This window comes from Mustela nivalis (assembly GCF_964662115.1).
Source record: "Mustela nivalis genome assembly, chromosome: 4".
NCBI classification, from domain to species: Eukaryota; Metazoa; Chordata; class Mammalia; order Carnivora; family Mustelidae; genus Mustela; species Mustela nivalis.
The window spans coordinates 18361380-18383528 of NC_139023.1; the positions used below are offsets into that span (position 1 = coordinate 18361380).

Genomic DNA, 22149 nt, shown 5'->3' on the forward strand with positions numbered 1-22149 from the left:
CCTCTGCCTGCCTCTCTGTCTGCCTGTGCTCGCTCGTGCTCTCTCCCTCTGTCTCTGAAAAATAAATAAAATCTTTAAAAAAAAATAAAATAAAATAAACTGTTAGCTATGCAATCAAAAAGTACAACAGATAACATCAGATTCAAAAAGAGGGTCAATAATTATGAATAAGAATCTAATAATGATTTGGATAATAGTGCAATTCTCAATTACAATGTCACACACCGATCTACTGTTTTGATATTGTTTATAGTACGTAGGGAGAATGCCAACTACTATAAAAGTGATATCACCTTTTTGAAATACCTTGTGATAGTTTTCAAATAGCATGAGTATGTTAAATATACCATAGTAATGTGTGTGTAATTGCATATATATAATTAAAGTAACTTTAAAGTAATAGACATATAAATTATATATTTGAGCATGGCTACTTTCACAAAGCAGTATTTTAGAGACATAATTCAACAAGTTTTGCTTTGTGAAAAGCAAGCTACTTACTTTCGGTTAAAGGTACACAAAATGATTTCTTATAATGATAATATATTTTGGAAATGTGAGAGTCTTTGTTTCCAAATGAAGTGTCCAATAAAGACTTCTGCTATTTGTCCTTTCTCAAAGGCACTATTTTGATATGAAGTAATCTTGGTTTTCTGGTAAAAGAAGACTAAAAAAAATCCCTTAATTCTAATCCAGTATGCATCGTCTTTACTGAGAGTAGATTTTAAATCCTTAAGCAATTTATCTATCAAAATATAAAGCAAGGCACTAACTTCCAACTGCTGATTTTTATTTCACATATCTGCTGAATTTACAAATTTGCTGAAAGGCACATCAGGGCATCAAAAACTCCCTCAAGGCTAGGTTTGCAGGCATTTACCAGGAAAGAGCAGTTGAGTTTGTCTTTGTTCCCCGCCCCAGACTGAACAGTTAACCTGAGTCACTTTACCTTCTGTTTCATTTCCTGTGACTCTCAACCTGCCGTGTTCTGGTTCTGATCTTTCACTGCTGCACTCTGACACAAGTAGACCTCAGCACATAGCTTGCAGAAGTAACAGAAAAACAAATCACACAGAATTAAACTAGCTTTGCTTTCGAAAGTTGCTGAGGTATGAAAATAGAGTTAGCAGAATCATAACAATTATTAACTCGATGTTCGGTTACAAAAACTTCAGGACTTTTCTTATTAGCTATATGTTTATGAAGTCTGTATTTTATTAATAAACTAATCAAATATATATATATGAGTGTATATATGTGCACTCTTACATATTTTTATTATTTATTTATTTAATTTGAAGACCACAGAAAGGGCCTGGATTGAGACTTAAGTAGCAATAATATTAGACACTGCCTGATTACACCAAATACTAGCTCCACGGAAAAGGAAAGATGACTAAGAGAGTTAATGGCATACATACATCGTCCCATAGTCGTAAGATTTTCAGACACCTTTCATTAAAGGGCAAAATACTATTTTATATGCAATTTTATGAACCATATTTCAACAAATATAAGATCCCCCTGATTATAAGGTAGAACATTTTATGTATCATCAAGGAAAACAGTATGTTGACAATTAAACCGATAGCCAATTTATTATGATGCATCCAATTTCAGATATGCTAAAATACAAATATAATATAGGTCTTGAAATCGATACATTAGAGTATGTTCCAGGCACTGTGCAAAACTCTTAAGCTCATTACCTATTTTATTCTTAAAAACCATAAGAGAGCTTCTCATACCTATAAAGTGGAGAAACTGGTGGAAAGAAGTTTAGTTACTTGCTCTAGTAACCTGACTAGGAAGGCCAGAGCTAGGAGTTAAAATTAATCCTACATTGGGTGACCCCTCCCCAATGCTTACTGCTGCTTGTTAGATCTGAACTTCTTGGGGCACCTGGGTGGCTCAGTGGGTTAAAGACTCTGCTTTTAGCTCAGGTCAGAATCCCAGGGTCCTGCGAACGAGCCCCGCATCGGGCTTCTCTGCTCAGTGAGTAGCCTGCTTCCCTTCCTCTCTTTCCACCTGCCTCTCCGCCTACTTGGGATCTCCGTCAAATAAATCACTAAAATCTTAAAAAAAAAAAATTGGAACTTTTTTTTTTTTTTAAGTTTTTACTTATTCATTTGACAGAGAGAGAGAGAGAACAAGCAAGGGAAGACACAGGCAGAGGGAGAAGGAGAAGCAGGCTCCCTGCTGAGCAGACAGCCAATTTAGGGCTGGATCCCAGGACCCTGGGATCCTGACCTGAGCCAAAGGCAGATGCTTAACCACATAACCGACAGAGCCACCCAGATGCCCCTAGATCTGAATTATTAACAGATTTGAAATTAGATCCACTTATTAAAATTTAGTAATATTTGGGATGAATAGAATGTTTCTCTATTCACTTTCTTCAAGGATTATCAATCAATATAACATTAATCAGAACATTCTTATTAGAATCTAATAATTACTGATTAACAAATAATTGGGATATGGAACACATAGGTAAGGTGTATAATATCAACATATTATATATTATTAACATCTATATATATATATAATAATATTATATATTATTAACATCAGCACAACCGTGTATATCCTAACAAGTAAGTCTGGATTCTGAGTACCTCAGCTCTTTAAATACTTCATTTACAGGAAAAGGTAGGGTTTTAACATCCCTGTGAAGAAATGGAAATAAATCCATTTTAGAAATGTCTGGGCAACTGCTTTAAATCATATGCTTTGCAGGTGAAATCAAGAAGGCTTTTATTCAACATATTTAATACACACCTAGCAGAAATTATGTTTTATGCAGACCCCTTTCACAGTGCTGTGGTACCAATGGTTTAAAGGACAAAAGAGAAAAGGGAACACAACTATTCTCTCCACTCTAGTCATCAGAGTCTTCCTTCTGAGGAGTCTGCTCCATGGCTCTTTCCCCCTCAGTATAACCAGCACTTGGGCTTGACTTTGGTATCTTCTACTTCCGAGACCTCCGGCTGCTACACAATGTGTCTCAGCAGCTCCTCAACTCTGTTTCCTGTTCACGGCTGCTCTGCTGAGGCAAGTGTTCAGCTTCTGATAACGAGCTATGTAGACGGGATTGAGACAGAGGAAGCCAAGCAAGTGGCTCACCCGACTAGCCTGTGAAGTCCTGCGTACCGTTCTACAGGAGCCTCAAGTTAGACGGGTGATCTTAGGAAATTACACATCAGAAGATAGAGTCAGGCCATTTAGGTACATATTTTGCTAAAATGCTTCTTGGTTTGTTGGTTAAGAAGGTTCTATTTGCCTTCCCAGCGGTACCATCTGAAGATAGTGGACCTTTTTTGAGAAAAGGCATTCAAGAGAATAGGCAAAAGCCTTCAGAACTCTCCACCTCTATAACCTAGATGTTTTCCTGCCTTCCAGCTACCTTCCAGGTTTCGGAACTTTCTCTTTGACTTGATCTCCTACTTTGGTGCCAACAAAGGGAAGCCCCCAGGTGGACCCTCTGTCATTTGTGCTACTCACTCCACCACCACCACGCATTGGATATACAGCATAGTCATGAATGGACTCCGTTGCAGGCAACCTTGAAATTCACAGTTTATAGTTTTTAATGTTCAAATTATGGATACACATTGACACAAACACACAGAGGCACGTTTTTATATAAACAAAAGATAATTGCAAACATGTGTATGCCTGCTATCTAGTTAAACAATAATCTGATTCCCAAGTATTAGTGGTTAGCGATGCCTTCCAGATAAGCCACAGTGAAATGCCACTAGTCTTATAACTACAGCCCCAAACTTCCAGAGACTGTTTCACATTATTGTATTTTTTGTCATCAAATTTAGAACTTTTTCACTGACATAAATAAACGACTTTTCTTCCCAGGATGATACTGTATACTTTGGCATAATGAAAAATGAGTGTATTTCAGTAAGCTTTAAGGTTATTTTAATTATGAAGAGATTTTGGCCTCCGTGTAAATTATACCAGTTTATTTACTGAGTTCATGCTATCTATGCCTCTATCTATGCCTCTATTCTTCTCACCCAACCAAACTTTATACCAGTCAACAGACACTAAAGAAAACCGTACCCGTGTCATCTACTCTTCTCTGACAGGTGCAATATTTGCTCCTCCTCTTTGACTTGCAGGATTTAAAAATTAAAGGTAATTAGAACGGCCTCTTTTTTTCCCCACATGAGAGCTTAAAACTGATGCTTTCAACAAGGAAAAGCAGTCTATTTTCTTTCTTTCTTTTAAGATTTTATTTATTTATTTATGTATTTATTTATTTGAGAGTGGGGGAGAAGGGCAGAGTGGGAGGGGAAGGACAAGCAGACTAAGCCTGGAGCCCAAGTGGGCTTGATCTCAGGACCCTAAGATCATGACCTGAGCCAAAATTGAGTTGGCTGCCTAACCGACTGCACAACCCAGGAGCCCTCATCTATTTTCAACTAGCAAAAACTATCACAGTCCGAAACATAAAAAACTACCATAAAAAATGCAGATTTGATGTGAAAGAAACAAAGTCTTCTCCTAAATAATTTGAAAATGGTCATGATATTATTCTCATTATGTCTCCACTTCCAATTCCTGTCTCAATAGTAGTCATTTTTTTTTTTTACATATACTGAAAATGGTATTATGACACAGAAGCATCTTCCATGAGAAGATTATTGTTTGGCCTCAGTATTAAACCACTCATTCATTTTCTCAAATACACACACATACACACATACACACTTATTAATTCAGATGAAATTCTAGGTCTTTCAAATTCAAAATAAGTAAAGCACAGTTCCTATTTAAAAAAAATAAAATATATGGGCAATGATCTTTATTTCACCACTTCTTTCTTTCATCAAGATGAGTATTTTCCCTAGTAACTTTCAGTGACTTAAAGGAAAAGTAGCAGTCCATTCTTAAAAAATCAAGCATTCACATTTTTTAAAGCTCATTCATTTATTAAACTTTTCATTTATAATATGTTGTATTTATAATATGTTTTATTATTTATATATAGAAACATAACTTCTGGAGCTAAAACCATAATCACATCCCACAGAGTTACAATGAGCGAAACATGAAATTAATCAATGGTCAACCTGCTCAAGGCCCAGCTCATGGTAAATGAAATCACACACAAGGATTAAAAATAACATAAATACAGTCCTATATTCCCTAACATTGTGTATGTGTGTGTGTGTGCATAAACAGATAAAGACATAAAGAAAAAAGAGACAAAATATATCGATACATTAAACTTTCAACTATGACAACGCTCTATAACCAGAATCCTGAATTACATAATTAACTATTTAAATTTGTATTAGCCAAACTAACTGTGTGTTCTAATAACATATGAATGACAACTCCAAGAGGTTACTTATGCTAATTTAATACCAGATAAACTTTGTAAAAATTACAAAAGTTGTGGCTGATCAGGTTGGGTACATAGAAACGTGGTAATAATCAGGGGTGCCTGGGTGGCTCAGTCAGTTAAGTAACTGACTTGATTTCAGCTCAGGTCATGATCTCAGGCTCATGGGATCGAGACCCATGGTAGGCTCCACACTCGTTGGGAAGTCTGCTTGAGACTCTATTTCTCATCTGCCCTTCCCCTAATATGTGCATGTTCTCTCACTCTGTCATTAGTAAATAAATATTTTTTTAAAATGTAGTAATAATCAATATAATTTGATGATCATATATAATTATGAAGTCTAATGAGTATTCAAATCTTTTTATAAGTAGATCTACTGCTTAATGGATATGTGAAGACCCACCATACTATGGTAACGACTTTCCACTGTTTACTTTCCATTTGTTTCCATTTATCAAAATATAATTTTAAGTATCACTTCTATAAGTTTTACAAATTAAGCAATAATGACAGGAGGTAACAGTTACTAAGTGCTTACAATACTTTAAGTACTATGCTAAGTGCTTACATGGATAATTTCATTTAATCTTCATAACGGCCATTTTAGAGAAAAGTAATCTAAGGAACAAAGAGCTAAAGTAAGTGAACCACGGTCACGAGCTCATAAGCAGTTAGCTGAGTTATTAGCCCAGACATTCTGGCTTCAGTACCCTATTACTATCTCCTAACATTATATTGAGATTATGTAATTTGCCTTTATTCTTTTTTTTCTTTTTAATTCATCTAATTTGAACAAAAACAACAGTCATGGAGAGAATCTTTGATATATCATTATCTAAATATTTACCTTATTTGAAAACATTGATTTAGAAGTTCTGATTCTAATAGCATGAGAAAAAAAAATATTATGTTAGAACTTCTCTCTAAATGGATACCTTACTATAATATAAATTTTGGCTATGCCATAAAGATAATTATTGCCATAGTGCATATCTCTATAATTTACTGTCCAGCATGTTAAGTCTTCTAATGTTTGAAGCAACCAACAAAACAAAATTATCTATGTCATAATTACTTAAGTCTGACACAATGGTAAGTATCTTAATAGACACAAAGTGAGAAAAAAAGAAATGTGGTGTGAAATATAAGTAAACATTTCTTTGAGAAGATGTTAATATTTCTATGGGTGAAAATATATCTGTAGTATTTCTTGCTAATAGACTACACCAATCATGTAATTTGAATAAAGACGGGGTGCCCATTTAAGCCCATGAAAGGAGAAAAGCTTGAAAAGTAGGAAATGAAAGAAAAATATGATGAGGTCATTTTAAATCACTAGAATTCCTCAGTTGGGCTAATCACAGAAACTTATATTTCCATAATAAGTAAGAGTATGTACACATCTCTAGGTATATATAATATTCTAGGAGTGTATGTATACATACATAAGTATAATCTTACTTTAATTTTTGCATTATTTATTAATTTTGACCCAGCCTGCTTTCATTATCAGTGAACTGGTTGAAGAAACATGCAAGTGTAACAATTTTAACATAATCAGCTTTTATTATATAAAATATTTTTATTAAAATGGCACACTCCTAAAAATTCAGAACCATTGGAAAAGAACAAGATCTAAACTTAAAAATGTGAATCTCAATACTAAGTCTTCAGTACGGGCCTGGACCCTTGCTTCCATGCCTCTAACCAAACAAAAGGAGCTGTCTTTTACTTACTTTCAGCACTAGCTAGAGAGACTGGCCACCCAGCTGATCTCCGTCACATTCTACAGGGCACAGTCCCTACCATAGGTATTGGGAATCTTGATATGCCCTACCATAGGTATTGGGAATCTTGATATTTATTTACTTGTCTATCCTACAGTTAGGAATCATTACATATCCTCGTTCTAGCTAATGATATAGAAAGGGAGTTTGTTGGGTGAATTCAGAAGAATATTTGTTCAATCCACCATATTCTTGTCTTTTTTTTTTAAGATTTTATTTATTTATTTGATAGAGAGATCACAAGTAGGCACAGAGGCAGGCAAGGGGAGAGGGGGAAGCAGGCTTCCTGCTGAGCAGAGAGCCCAATGGGGGGCTTGATCCCAGGACCCTGAAATCATGACCTGAGCCGAAGGCAGAGGCTTAACCCACTGAGCCACCCAGGCACTCCCATATTCTTGTCTTTGAATGCTGTTATGTCAGGACCTGATGCCAAGTATCTGGAAACCATCTTACTACCTAGAGTTAACAAAACTACACACCAAAGATGTTGAAAAGAGATAGACCCTTGATGATCAGTTCCAAGGCCAAACCATCATAGTAACCCCTTATTTCGGAATTCTTAATAAGTAAGCAGGTGTTCTTTTCTTTCTGGCCACTGCTAGCTTGGTCTCCTGGTGTGTAGAGCAAAAGCTCCTAAATGTGTCAATCAAAGAGAAGTATTTATTTGGTGAAATAAGGGTAACTTTGGGACCAAGATAAAAAATGTCCTTTGGTGAGGGGAGGAACATTGCAGCTAAAACGCACAGAGCAAGGTTTTCTCCCAGCATGCATTATCTTTTCTAAAGAGTACCCCCAAATTTCCTACCAGTGGGAAATTAGTCTCACGCCCATCTAGACATCCAACAATTAATATGTGCCACCGTCACTGTCATAGAAATGAATTAGAGTAGGTATACTATCCAAATCAAGCCAGGCTGAGCAAATGGAATTAATCCTGAGATATTTATAAAACACTGTGGAAAGCCGACTTTTCTCTTTCCTATCAGAATTTTAAAGAAAAAGCATATGATGAATTTACATAAGAATTTACGACCATCCACAAAGTTTATCCGGATATACAAGAGGGAGAAATTCATGTCAGACTGAATTATTATATTTAACTCTTTGCATAGTTTCCCAATTCACTGGGTGATCATATATAGTTCACCAATTTGCCTTAATTATATGGATAACATCTTGAAGTATCAGACTGCATTTATCTTCTCTCATTTAATGACTTCTGTCACCATCCAAATGTTCTAAGATATTCTAGAAAAGAACTTTTAAATTTTACTTCCAAAAGAAAAAGACTGTCACAAACATGCTTTAAAAATCTCACTGCCGATGCTAACTAGCTTTCATGACAAAGTGAAAATCTTAATTGTTGGGGCGGGGGACAACACTAAACAAGTGACTCCATACTCTAACCAAAAAACAAACCTCATTGTTTTCAGAAGATGACATGAATCCGGCATTACAATCCATGTGAAATATTCTATGGGTTCAAATATCTATGCCAAAAAGATAAATCAAGTTTCAAATAATGGTATTTTAAAAAATACACCATAGATCCCCATGCCAAGAAACTGTGAAATGGTTGACCACAAAGAGGATTAATTTTACAGCAGAATAAATCAAAGTATTCTAATATATTTAAGATCTCATTTCATTTTTTAAAGGGTTCTGAGGGAATTGAACACTCTTTTGCAGTTCTCCTACACATGAGTTGGAGAAAAAAAGAAACGGGACAAAGGAAAATAAAGCAAAAGCCGAAGTCAAAGCTGTCAAGTCAAAGCAAGTGAATTTTTTAAAATTTCCTAAGAGGGACTAGCCTCTTCTCTATTCTTCTTCGCTACTATATAAAATGAATCCGAGTTAACTGGAATGCAGAGAGAGCACCAAAAGAACAAAGCATTTCGCAAAATCCTTAATAATTTTTCACATAATGCCAGGTTCCCAGTTGGGTTCCTTTAAGGCCCTAACTAAAGCAATAGGTTAAAAGTGAGGTTAGAAAACGCACGGGTTTCCTTTGTTTACAATAATGAAGGACTGTCCTGCTTCACCACCCCTGGACCAGAGAGTTCACCAAGTGGCACAGCACGGCACCGAACAAGACACTAACACTGGAATTTGCGAAGTGTGGCTGTGGAACACTGCTGCTCGGGGAAAACATAAATACATGAGGAGTAAGTCAATGGATCCATCGGCAACCTGAGTGCAAAGTCCAGAAAACTGAGAAAAAGTACAGATAAACATTATATATTCTAGAAAATAGGTTTCCTCAAGATTAAGAAAATAATGTTCTGACCAACAAGAAACAAATTATAAGATATAGACACATCTACCCCTTAGTCTATATATATATGACTTAAAAACTCAGCAGGATCCCTGAGATGGGACTAAAACCATATAGATCTTCTCTCCCTTTTGTTGACAAACATTCTATATTTTTACTTAGATAAATCAACAATTTTTTTTTTAAAGAAAAGGTTGATTTTATCAGTGTGGATGCTAAAACCTTCTGTTATAATGTGGTCTTTTTATGTGTGGCAATCCAGTTGGATAAAGCATTTTACCAAACAAAGCCAGGGTCATATTTCTTTCTTTCTTTCTCTATAAGATTAACGAATTCTTCTTTCATTGCCAGAAACAATACCCAACTCCCTGTAGTCAAACATCTCACAAATACATATTTTGGATAGTAATATCATGAAGTTATTATAGAAAGATTAAATAAAGGATAAAGTACACAAAAAAATAAAGAGAAGAGAGGAAGGATAGTTTAAATGAGATGAAAAGGGGGAGAAAGCTAGGAAAGGAAGGAAAAGAAAGCATGAACAATATCTTCGCTAATTCACATATGCTAATACTTTTTCCCATTTGATATCCCACCCCACCCCACTGCAATATAACACAATTTCACCATCTGTTTCTATGCTTCAAGGAAAATACAATTCTTTTAAGGTGAATTCTTCCATTGCACAATACAATAATAATGTACCAATGCTGAAACTGTAGCTATATCTCTCCCAATTACTTAGACAGCCAAACTTTCATGAAGAGTAACCAGTAATGGATTTCTAAAATTTCCATAGCAATTAAACCAAAATATATTTTTTTAAATATAAACTTCCAATTTCTTTAGTAGTCAAAGATTGATGAATAACTCTTGAAACTCTGCATACTTTTAGACAGATAAAAGATACATCTCTGGATCCGTCATTCCCACGTAGCTCAAAAATAGTATGCAGTGGGGCGCCTGGGTGGCTCAGTGGGTTAAGCCGCTGCCTTTGGCTCAGGTCATGATCTCAGGGTCCTGGGATTGAGCCCCGCATCAGACTCTGCTCAGCAGGGAGCCTGCTTCCTCCTCTCTCGCTGCCTGCCTCTCTGCCTGCTTGTTATCTCTCTCTGTCAAATAAATAAATAAAATCTTTAAAAAAAAAAATGGTATGCAGTGAGATGCCTTGGAAAAGAGTAGACATTAAGCTTTCATTTAAATTTGCCATACAATTTTCTGTACTTATGGGTGTGGACTTCGGCCCTTTTAGGTTAGGTGAGGTTAATAAAGAGCAAGCAACTGCCCATCCTTCCTTATGGAAGACTTACAGGCAGTGGAATAACCTGATACAGACACATCAGAAGGTTAGTAAATAGTCTCAGAGATTAAGGACTTTGGTTATACCTTTTAAATGAGTTCGTTCTATGTACATGTGTTATAATGTTATGGTGAGTTGATCCTTCTGGAGAACGCTCTGTGACAGAAAAATACTGCTTGTTCAAGCAGGTGCTTGCAGGAGATGTGGAGTTTAAGTCTGTAAGCATCATCTCACACTAACTGAGAGGCCACAGAAAAAGATACTGAAATACGCAGGTTATTTTATCGATGATTAACAGCCCACAGTGTATTGGGTTCAATTATATACTGGGGACAATACCCCAGTCTCATGACTGTGGCTGCAAACAGGTATGGTTACAGGGCGGGGCGACTAGAGGGAGGGAGATGCTCTAGAGGACACACCTGAACCCTATCAATCACTTCAACGTCAGGAGACACTCAGGACTCTGGGCATGTCCCTCTCCAAAGCTGACCAGAAGTTAGAGACAGTGAGGAGCTAGAAGTACTCCAGTTGGTAGAGAGTAAGGTGTCCCAGGTATTTAGAAAGAGGGAAGACTCTAGAAGTCCCTGAGGACAAATGCAAGCCTTTGAGATTGAAGATTTCTTTAACATTGGTAAATTACCAGGTGTTTCTTTTTCCTTTTGTTTTTGTTGTTGTTTTTTCTTTACCTTACCAGTAAAGTTTGAACCATTCGGGTCTGATCTCTATTGCACTTGGGAGAATTGAAGAAAGAATCGCTACCATTTCGGGAAGTTAGTTGCAAACAGACAGGGCAGCAACTCTCATTTCCTAGGCCAGGGAGTGAAAGTATTTGTGATCAGCAGAGCCGAGGGTACAAGCCAGGGCAAATCTCACAAAAAATATTAGTGCCCGAGGCAGCTGACGCAAAAAGGAAAAAAGCAAAGAAAAAAAAAGTAAACAAAGAAAAGATGGAATTGAAGAACCTGAAAATTTTCCAGTTCTTCTGTGCAATTTCTGTGAAGGTTAAGTTTTAGCTATCAGGTCAATGGTCGCTGCGGTTATCATAGGTGCAAAAGTCAATCAGTTTCAATATGTTCAAGTGACCGTTTGTCACTTGACTTGCGAAGAAAACATGAAAGCAAAGGTAACAGAAAAGAATACTTTTAAAATTATATTAGGCGTTGTGTGATGTAATTACTGATGGCCTCACTGTGATCAACCGTGATCAGCTCCTTAGCTAAATAACCTTCTACTGTGATTCCTTAATACTTGTTCCTTTGACACAATAACATATTACTAAGGAAGAACTGTGTAAATTTTAAAAAGTAGTTGGACCATGATTAAAAAAAGACTTGACCTCAAGTCTGTAAATTTATGTTTTAGAGGAAGAGGAAGTTCTTCATATGTGAAATCTTTCAATGAATAGCAATCACTCTGGATCTGCCAAGTAATCATGAATGAATGAAATAACTTCTAGTGCTCAGCTCTGGGCAACAGGTTTCAATTATTTGTTACATTTAAATTTTGTATCTAATGATTAATATCAAATCTCAATTACTACTGAATTTCAGATTATTATTTGTATCAATGTTATTTATTGTAAATCTGTTACCAATACTCACTCATAATAAACAGTTCAAGGCAATGTAAGTTAGATAAAAAGATTATAAGTACAGGAACTAAAAAAGAATTTACTATGTAAATATAAAAAAGGGTCGGAATCTCTGTCATGTAGCCACAAACTACCAAAAAGTTATTAAAAAAACTCAGGGTGCTAGGAATTCAAAAGTATTATGAATCTAACTTCCTGATTCCCAAAGCCAACAGTCCACTACACTATACTATCATGTGCAAAAGACCTTGGTGTAAAACTATCTTACCTGACTATGAAAATGATTACCAATCAATTTAATAACCAAATGTGGATTTTAAATGTGATGTAAAACCTCATTATACAGTCCAGATTTCGATCTTGTGAAAGTAGCCATTAAACACAGTGTTTAAAATTATGAGACTTACTTTTTTTAATCCTCTTTAACTGAAAAATTCTATTACCAGCTGCCAGTACTTCAGAGACATCGTAAAGGCAGATAAATGGCATTCTTTACAGAATACTCAAGAAGCCTGCTACTTATAACTTTAAGATATGCAAATTATTCCCAAGCCTTATCTCAATGAATAACGGAGACTTTATTTTGTGATACTTTATTTTTTTTATAAAATTCCATATTCTTAAGGCAAGCAAAAGCAGCAGTTGCCCACCCTAAAGTCTAGATAACAAAATGAAAATTTATATTTTTCAAAGAATGTGGTTCCCAAAGTTGGAAGACATAGGATCTAAGGGCCAAATGCCTTTCCAGCATGGACAAACAAAATGGGTAATCTGGAAGACATGGTCACATAGGTTATTCTACAAACATGATATTAACAATAACTGAACAGATTTTCTAAGCTTTGGGGAAAAAAGCACTTTTCTAATCTAATACTTTCTTTAAATTTTCCCCCCAAAATCAATGTTATGGTTTTGTCATTTAAAGGAAAGGAATATTGTACAAAAGAACTATAACCAGACAAAGAACCAAGGTTTAGTCAAAGTCAGCCAAGGTGCCCAGATCTAAAAATGAAATTACTTTGCCCCATTCTCTCTTGCCTTTGCTTCCCTGGCCTTAAGGCAGTTAGAAGGATTAAAGGGAAGGAGTACTTTAATCTAAGGACAGGAAGTCTAAATTCTGCCTTCTTTTCCACACCTGTTTGTAACTTAATGCTTCAACTAGAAATCAAGTCCCCATAGATAAGATTGATGATTAACATTTTTTACTGCATGTATATCCTCTTAAAATATTTAGCTCTTCATTAGAATAATAATTTTGTGGGCAAGAAACACTATTCTTAAGGTGTCAAAAGGTTAGGTCAGAGAGAAATGTTGTTAGATTTATTAAAAAAACGGAAGTTTATAGGTGAAAAGCTTAAAAACAGCAGAAATGGATATAGCTAAAAACCTAGTCTTAAATAGCATTTTCTTACTGGTCTTTGGAATAGTAACTCCATTTAGGCAACGTAACTCAAATTACCCTAACTGATCTGTAAAAAAACTGAAAATAGCTTTATTGCTTTGTCAGATGAAAAAAAAGTAGTATTTGTTAATTTTTAAAATTCTAGACATAAAGATACTTAAAAATGAAAAAATATCAAAAATTACTAGAAGACTAAACTAAATATATGTTTATATACAATATTCCAGACCTTTCCACCTTGTATCTATCAGTATGTTTTATTATAAAAGTAGGTCATGTTGTGTGACTCATCTTTCTTATTCAGTAAAATATTACAGCTATTTTCCAGGTCAATAAATGTAAAGTTTATATCAATGTTTCAAATGTTGCAAAGCATTCCACTAAGTGGATATATCATAGTACATTTAATTAATCTCTTTTTGTGAGTCATATAAATTGATTCTGCTATCTTGCTATTAAAATATATACATCTTTATATGGACTTCTGTGGTTGGCTATTTCCTTTTAAAAAGGTATAAGGTATCATTCTGATCATTACGCAGTGACAGCTTTTTAATTTAGAAATCCAATCTACTCTGAAATAATTTTCTCAGGAAAAATAATCTCAGATAATAATAAACTGTAACCGGGAAGGGAATTTTCATTTAATGCTACCCCATATTTAATCCCTGTTAATGTTCCCAAAATGACAAGGTATATTTCAGGGCAAAACCGTGTATTAGGGACAGTAAACAACACCTTATACAAAAACATCTTTTACTTCCATTAATTTATTCATTTCCCTAAAAAAAAAAAAAATACTTTAAACTGATTTTAGAGAGCAATATATCCACAGGGTTTATATCTCCTCTAATAGTGTCAGCCTGTCCTGGGGTGATTATACCACAACATATTATATTTCCAATCTATTTTATACTTTTCAGAGGCCCCTTACGTGTATTACTACATTTAATGCTGAAACATTCATCACCTTCCAGTGATTACAATGCACAACTATCCTGCTTTTCCAGATGAGGAAACTTGGCTGAAAGAGGTAAGTGCCTAGGCCATAATCACATGTTTATTAAGAACCAATATAAGTACAACACATTTGACATTAATCTCCTAAATCCAACTGCTTTTGTCATGGAGTAAGGATGGAGAGTGGGAGTACTAAAATAAAAAACAGATGGGAAAAGTGGGGGGAAAAATACACAGCAGAGAAAACCTATAAAATCCTCAAACTGAAAAATTAAGCCCACAAACAAACATGGTAGAGCCAAATAGAGGAGATTATTACTCATGTACACGCAGAATACATCCAGCCTTACACAGATGAGAGGCTATCTCTAATGCTTCAGTCGTGAACTTGAATGTCTTTTACTTAAAGATGCTTTCCTTGAGCTCCCACTCAACATTCTCTCCTGTTCATTTTTTTTGCATAAGATGCTCAGTAAATGTATTATGAATGGATGAATGGGAAGACAGTCAGCTGGCCGCTATGAGAAAAATGAATCTTGTGCAAAGAAACAAACATTTTCACCTAATAAACACAAAACAGAATACCATTCAGGGGGCAACTGGGTAGCTCAGTGGGTTAAAGCCTCTGACTTCAGCTCAGGTCATGATCTCAGGGTCCTGGGATCGAGCTTGGCATCACGGTCGTGGGACTGAGCCTGGAATCAGGCTCTCTGCTCAGCGGGGAGCTTGCTTCCCCCTCTCTCTCGGCCTACTTATGATCTCTCTTTCTCTGTTGAAAATAAATAAAATCTTAAAAAAAAAATACCATTCAGAAATGTCAAAAAATACCTGGTTTTTGGTACAGCAGTTTAGTTACATACAAGTAAACTAAATTTCAGAATTGATACCTTTTTGACTTCAAGACCCAGTGCAAATAAATCTCTATTTTAAAAGGAGCTGCCCCTAAGTTGATATATTATAACTTTGATTATCAAATAATGCAATATCATTTTTGAAACCAGTCTAGACAGACACAGTCTGCTGGAGTCTGAAATATTTTCCTTTTATGATCATGAACAGACTTGGAGCAATAACATGTTTAAGGCACTAAATTGTAGCCACATAAGAACTTTATTATTAAAGGAGTTTTGTTCAGTGTGAATTAAGAATTGGCATATCTATATGCAAAACATACAAAACCTGTGGAATAAACCAGGCTTTGATACAACAATGTGCTCTTATTTGCTCTTTTTTATATATGTGCTCAAAACCATTTCCTAATAATAAAACGTTTCTTTTTTTCCCTTTGAAATATCACAGCAATGTACCCTAGGATCTTCTGCAACTGATATCATTTTTTATTTTCAACCTTTAAGACACCCAGAAATTCCATAAGTTATGTTTAGTAATCTTAGAAAAGCCAAAATTCCATTTGTTACTAGCTCATTAATTATCCTTGCTTAGAACTCCAGAGTTTTGATCTGAAGAAAAAATTCCCTTGGGGGTAAAAAAAAAATACTTTGAATTTTAGCTCCATGTTGGAGGGTAAGAAAAAGGGCAGATGAAAGAGACCATCTTTTCAGAATATAATCATGATTCATGCCATAATAAGCAGCCAAACCTGGCTACAAAAGTTGGGGTAAAAAAAAAAAGTGAAAGGATCAGCTGTGTCTCAGTGGAACAATTTCAAGTATAAAGATCCAGGGGAAACATTACCCAATTTTGCTTTAATCTGTTCTCTTAATTTCCTGACCAGCCCTTTGGAAATTGTTGACTACGCACAGTCACAGAGCCTTACAACTGAGAATTTACCCAGCAGGTGGAAATACTTGGCCGGCTTCCTCAGGGATTAGGTCTTTATGCTTCTTCTACATCTACAAAGATGTATCTTTCTTCTGCTAAAGTGTCCCCTCCTAGTATCTGCATTACTTGGCCTAATGTGAACAATAGCATCGCTTATTTTTATAGTGCAGTAGAACTTACAATACATTTTGACATGTATAAATGTCTTTGATCTTCACAACAGACTTTGCTGGCACACAGGATAGATATGATTATCCCATTTTTATAAATGAGAGAGGTGAATTTCACAAAGGTGAAGTAAATTGTTCTGAAAAACACAGCTGTCAAGGTGTGGCTATGGGAATAGGATTAAGATCTCGAGACTCCTCTTCAAACATTCTCTCCACTAAAACCCTGTGATTTTAGATTCTGGATTCTTGTCAGTTCTATGCCAGTGTTAACTCTTTATCTAAGTAACTGAAACTTTGACCCAAGAATTGCATTTAAAGTAAATAAAGGTACCACAATTTAAGAGAAGGGAAAACCAGCACATGTTAACATGGGTGTTTGGCTACCTGGACCGTGCCCTATGCTGGGTACTATATATGCTACCTGCATTCATCAAAATAAAGTCATAGCAACCACTTACTAAAGTCCTTTAAACCATGTGCTATTCTAGGATTCATATACATGACTATAGTGCGTGTAATTGGGTCTGGCCTATATTATCATACACAAATGTGGAATTTGAGGCTCGAGGTCAAACGACTTATTTTCCTAAGTATGAGGCATTGAAATCAAGTCACTGGTCCTTGTAATATTTAAGGGAATATAACACATGTAATATAAACTCCACCCACAGGTAGCCATAAACCATCCAAAAACACTTGTTGCAAGTCCAGTCATTATTTCTAAAAGTAAATACATAAAACCTGGAGGATTTATTTTTCTAATAACTACGTAAGAAAGAAATGAAATTTAAACTTGTTTAATACTTTAGTTTCCACTTTCTTTCACAATCATTAATTATCTGAGTCTCACAAAATATCCATTATGTATACTGGATATTTTCTTAATTTTATAGAAGAAGTTTATAATAATTTAAGGAAGCCATATAATAGGCCTAAGATTTCACAGTTAAAATCTTTTAGAAAAAAAGCATCAAAATGTATTTTTTTCCCTTACATCTTAGCTGTGTTCTTGATAATGTATCAGTTTGCAAAAAAAAAAAAGGGGGGGGGGGGGCGCATCTAAATATAGAAAACAGGCAAACCGGCATAAAATGAAGCTCAGTTATACATTACCAACTAGGATGACTAGAATGAATTAGAAATGAACAGCAGGGATACCAAAGTCTGTAATACAAAATGATTCTTTAAACAAATCTGTGTAAACCCCACTAGAGAACAAAATACTTTACAGCCCAGAAAGCTAGAAAGGAAGAATAAATACAATCAAAATCTGTAATACAATCATGACTACTGGGAATACACATTCACTAACTCCACATAGAGCAGAATTGAGTGCTGTCCTTTTAAGTTAGAAAGAGGTAAATGTATCGCACATGAAAAAGATAATTTTCTATACTATAAGCATTACACGTATGAACCCAAGGGTTGTATAGACCAAAACCATAAATGGCTTAAAAACATGGATGACACACCTTTAATGGGGTTAAGTCAGGGTTAAGCTGTAGAGTTATGGTAGGGAAAGAGTCCTCTCTATTGTGGACAGCACCATTTTGAAGATGTTGAAAAAATATATATATATCCTTTCTGCCCAGCAGCATGACCTTTATTTAAATGGATTGCTTTGCTGAATAGGATAATCAACTTCTTTTGTCTAACAGTCTTTGCCCCCAGGTAACTACTCCTCATTTTGCCAGGATAATTCTCCCATCTTTCTGTTTCTGGCCCACACTCTTATTATCATGAACTCTGATGCCAGCTTATTGTCTTTTCCTTAACATCTGTCTTTGACTTGCCGTACAGGCTCGGATCTAATGCTTTAAAAAATAAAGGGTCACAAATGCCTACTTCTTTAATCTTTATTTAGTGTTCTGCTTCTATTTTTAGGAGAATAAATGGACTCAGCATGGTCTCCCCTGAGGCCAACAGACATCACTTTTATTTTAGATATGTAAGTAACCAAAGGCCCAGTCTGATCTGTCTAGACATGGTTAACACTCAAGGGCCTGTAGGAGCCAGGCAGGTTATGTAAATGAGTCAAGTGGGCTGGGCAGAAACAATGTGAAGTAGTGAGAGCTCTGGTACACTAAAAAAAAAAAAAAAAAAAAAAAAAAAAAAAGCATGCTCCTTCTAAAACAAACTACTTCAGGTTTCTAAAGAACATTGAAGAGACAAACTTTGCAGATTGGTTCGATCATGCAGGACATTCTGAGATTCCTGAAGAAAAGAGAAGAACCAGAGACCAGTGCTATCCTTAGGATAACACAGTGACGGGGAAGTATGACACTTACCAACATGAAATCCCATACGCATATCCCGTTGAAATAGAAGCAAATATCCTTCAGCTACCATATTAACTAGCTGCTCCTGAAGGCATAGTGATTACTAAAAGATATTTTTCTGTTGTTACAGAAGAAGGCATTAGGGCAGGTATAAAAATGCACAAGACAGGCACTGCCCAAAGTTGATAAAAAGTTCAGATTCCTCCCCTCAGATAAACCTTAATAGCATAATGGAGGAGAGAGTTAATCAGACAGTACAAAGGACTGAAGTGCTGTACAGCAGGCAATAGCGACAGCAAAGACTAACTACTTTGTCCCAGCTACCCAGACAAGATTTACGGTCTGGGAACAGTACAGAGGGTTGACGCTACTCTCTTTATAAAGTCTGAAGGCTGTAACTGCCCTCAGTAGCCATTCTAGACCAATGCTCTCCAGGAAGGAGAGTAAAACCCAGAAAAAGAAAGCGACTTGCCCAAAATCACAAAACTAGGTAGCACAAAGCCAGGAACAGATTCATAACCTTTTCTTGAATTGACCAGCACTCTAATTCTGATGGCCAAAGAAACACTTACAGAAGACATGTTATATATCCTAAACATGCTATTTTTAAAACATTCATTCAACACATTTACTGAAGAGTTCTAGGCTAGATACCATGGGGAGTAAGTTGTTAAATACAGCGTAAACTGCCCTGCCTTCACAGAAATCCAGTGCCATGGAGAATCAGACGTTGGCAACATGGGGCCAACATAGTTTCAAGTTCATGACATAGTCTTCTTTTCTTGTCTTCCACTAATGGGATACAGTTTGGAACTCCTCAATTTCATACTGGAGATGGCAGTTTCTCCCCTGGTTTATATAATAATGTTAACATTTATCATTTTTATATTTGCTCATTAAAGTGTGAGGGATTCTTCATGTTGAAAGGTAGGGGAAAAAAACCACTCATGCCAGGACTTTGTCATCAAATATTTCTCAGACTTCCACACTTCAGCTAACTTTGTCTTGCCAAAGCTTTTCAAATTGCAGCAGCTTCTTCCTCTAATACTGCTACATATGCACTTAAGATTTCTTGACTCTTTGCTCATTTATTATGTTGCAATGTAGATTCACCTACAAGAGGAAGGTCATTTTGGCCTCCTGTATTATAACCAAGATGGCAGAAGATGATAGATTATTTATCGAAAAAGTCAGAATTCTTGCAATTTTTCTAACCATTCACATTCACTATAACAATTTCCTTTAAAATGACATTCGTTATGCCTGTGAGCAGATATCTTTGTGGGGATCAGGATCTCTTTAAATGCTTATTCAAATGTTTATTAGGTAAAAAACAAAGTGCCATTAAGAGTTACAACACAAATTCCAATGGGGGGAGCAGACGTTAGTTAAAATGTTAAAATGTGCCTTAAAACCTCTAAATGATTTTATAATACATAGAATTAGTAAATCTGAACCAGTGTAGCAGCCCTTCCCTTCTCAGATGCCACACACTAGAGGGAGGAGCCTGCGTCACAAACAAAAATTTGACCACAGTTCTGGGAAATCTACACTTCCCTTCTCTAGGGCATTTCTCTCTCTTTTTTCTTTTGTCTTTTAACACTAGCTAAAATACAGATGGAAACAATTCGATGGCACAAAGTACGTCGCAAGGCCTTTCTATGCAAGCCTATATTATTCAGGAGGCACAAGATCTCTGTCGAACTCTGAAGAAATGACCCGTCCCTGGGCATATCCCCAGTAAGACTAGCAGCTGTGCCACACTCACACGGAGTCCAAACCAGTCAGCTAGCTGGCCCCGTATTCAGGACAGGGCATCGTAGCAGTGATGTGTCTCCCCCAATTGCAAAAAGGCAATATTCCGAACATTCTCCTTCAAATACTCAGGAAAAGAGAGCTTCAGACTCATGATAATCATCTTAAAAACATTTATTTTCCTTTCCCAATCAAATAAATTCAACACAGTAAACTAAAATCTGGTCCTGAGTGAGTCAACATTTGCCTTTACTCCCTTAAAAACAACAGCAACAATGAAAATAATAACTAAACCAACACTCATGCCAGAAATTGTATCAAGCATTCACATGCACCGTCTAATTCTAACCCAAAGCAACATAAAACAACAGTAACAACAAAGTAGGTGTAATCATTACTCCTTGTTTACTGAGAATATCAAGACTTAAAAGAGTATAAGTAACTTACCCAAAGTCATATAGCTAGCAAGTAGAAGGAAGCAAATCCAGGTAGTCTGACATTAGAAGCTCCAGGATAAGATACATCACTCCAGAATAGCACATGATAGTTTAAAGGAGATTTTATTTATCCTCAACTTACTATCTAGGTGGAAAATACTTGACCCACCAATCTGAATGCTCTTCAATGGGCACACAGAATTTTGGTGACCTTTATTTTAGGTCAAGACTCCTTTTCATAAATATCAAAATAAATTCAATATTATTGAACATCAAAACCATTCAGCACTTACTTTTCATCCTAAATATTTCAGACATCAATGAAACAGCAGAACTAGTGCTACTTTTAGTTGGCCTCATATCATGGAGTTCTTGCAAAGGCCAAGAATATTCTTACTAGCAGTAGCACGACAATATTCTTACTAGCAGTATGCCCCGCTCTATCTGAGGAAATGTTAGAATAGAGCACTTCCACTTAATGAAAACCGTGACTGCATTTTTTTTTCCTTTAAAAATCATGCTCAAAAAGTAAAACCCTACAGCCTTCATTATAGAAAATACAGGGCTCGCACAGATACTTGATTTTTGTGAACTGCAACATTAACCTTACTAATAAATTACCTTTAATTTCATTTGAAAAATGTAAGAGTTTACCATCTCTCCGCCTTTTTTAGATTCAGTTCCTATGCTTCTTTTTAAAACATATAGTTTCAGAACATACTTCGTGTTTCCGAATGTAAATTGTTTTCGTCAGAATTTTAAGTTTGTCACTAAAATCCAACACAGACACACAAAAATTTAAAACTCAGTCTCTCAAAACACAGCTTGTTATAAATTCTATAAAAGCTCTGCTTTAGCAAAACACAAATTTATATGAGAAAGTAAAATGTTTCCGTGTCCTATGAGACACCATCACTTAGAGAAATCAGATGTTCTAAATAATTCCCAAGTATTCAAATTACACTGAATTGACTATGAATTCATTCTGTTATCTGAATAACTCACAAAGATCAAGCACTTAAAAAGAAATGTATTTT

General features: G+C 35.7%; 1 protein-coding gene across 35 annotated transcripts in view; it reads right to left on the reverse strand.

The window, feature by feature from the left end:
* ADGRL3 (adhesion G protein-coupled receptor L3) overlaps positions 1-22149 on the reverse strand; it is an 820407-nt gene that overhangs the window by 721828 nt on the left and 76430 nt on the right. Inside the window, exon 1 of one of the 35 annotated variants that reach the window (XM_082727876.1) lies at positions 950-1022. The exons of 33 other annotated variants lie outside the window; for them this stretch is intronic. The gene's annotated coding sequence lies outside the window, so the exon portion shown is untranslated. Of the gene's footprint in view, positions 1-949; positions 1023-22149 lie in introns of those variants that run through there. One more of the 35 variants, XM_082727870.1, reaches the window with a different exon arrangement.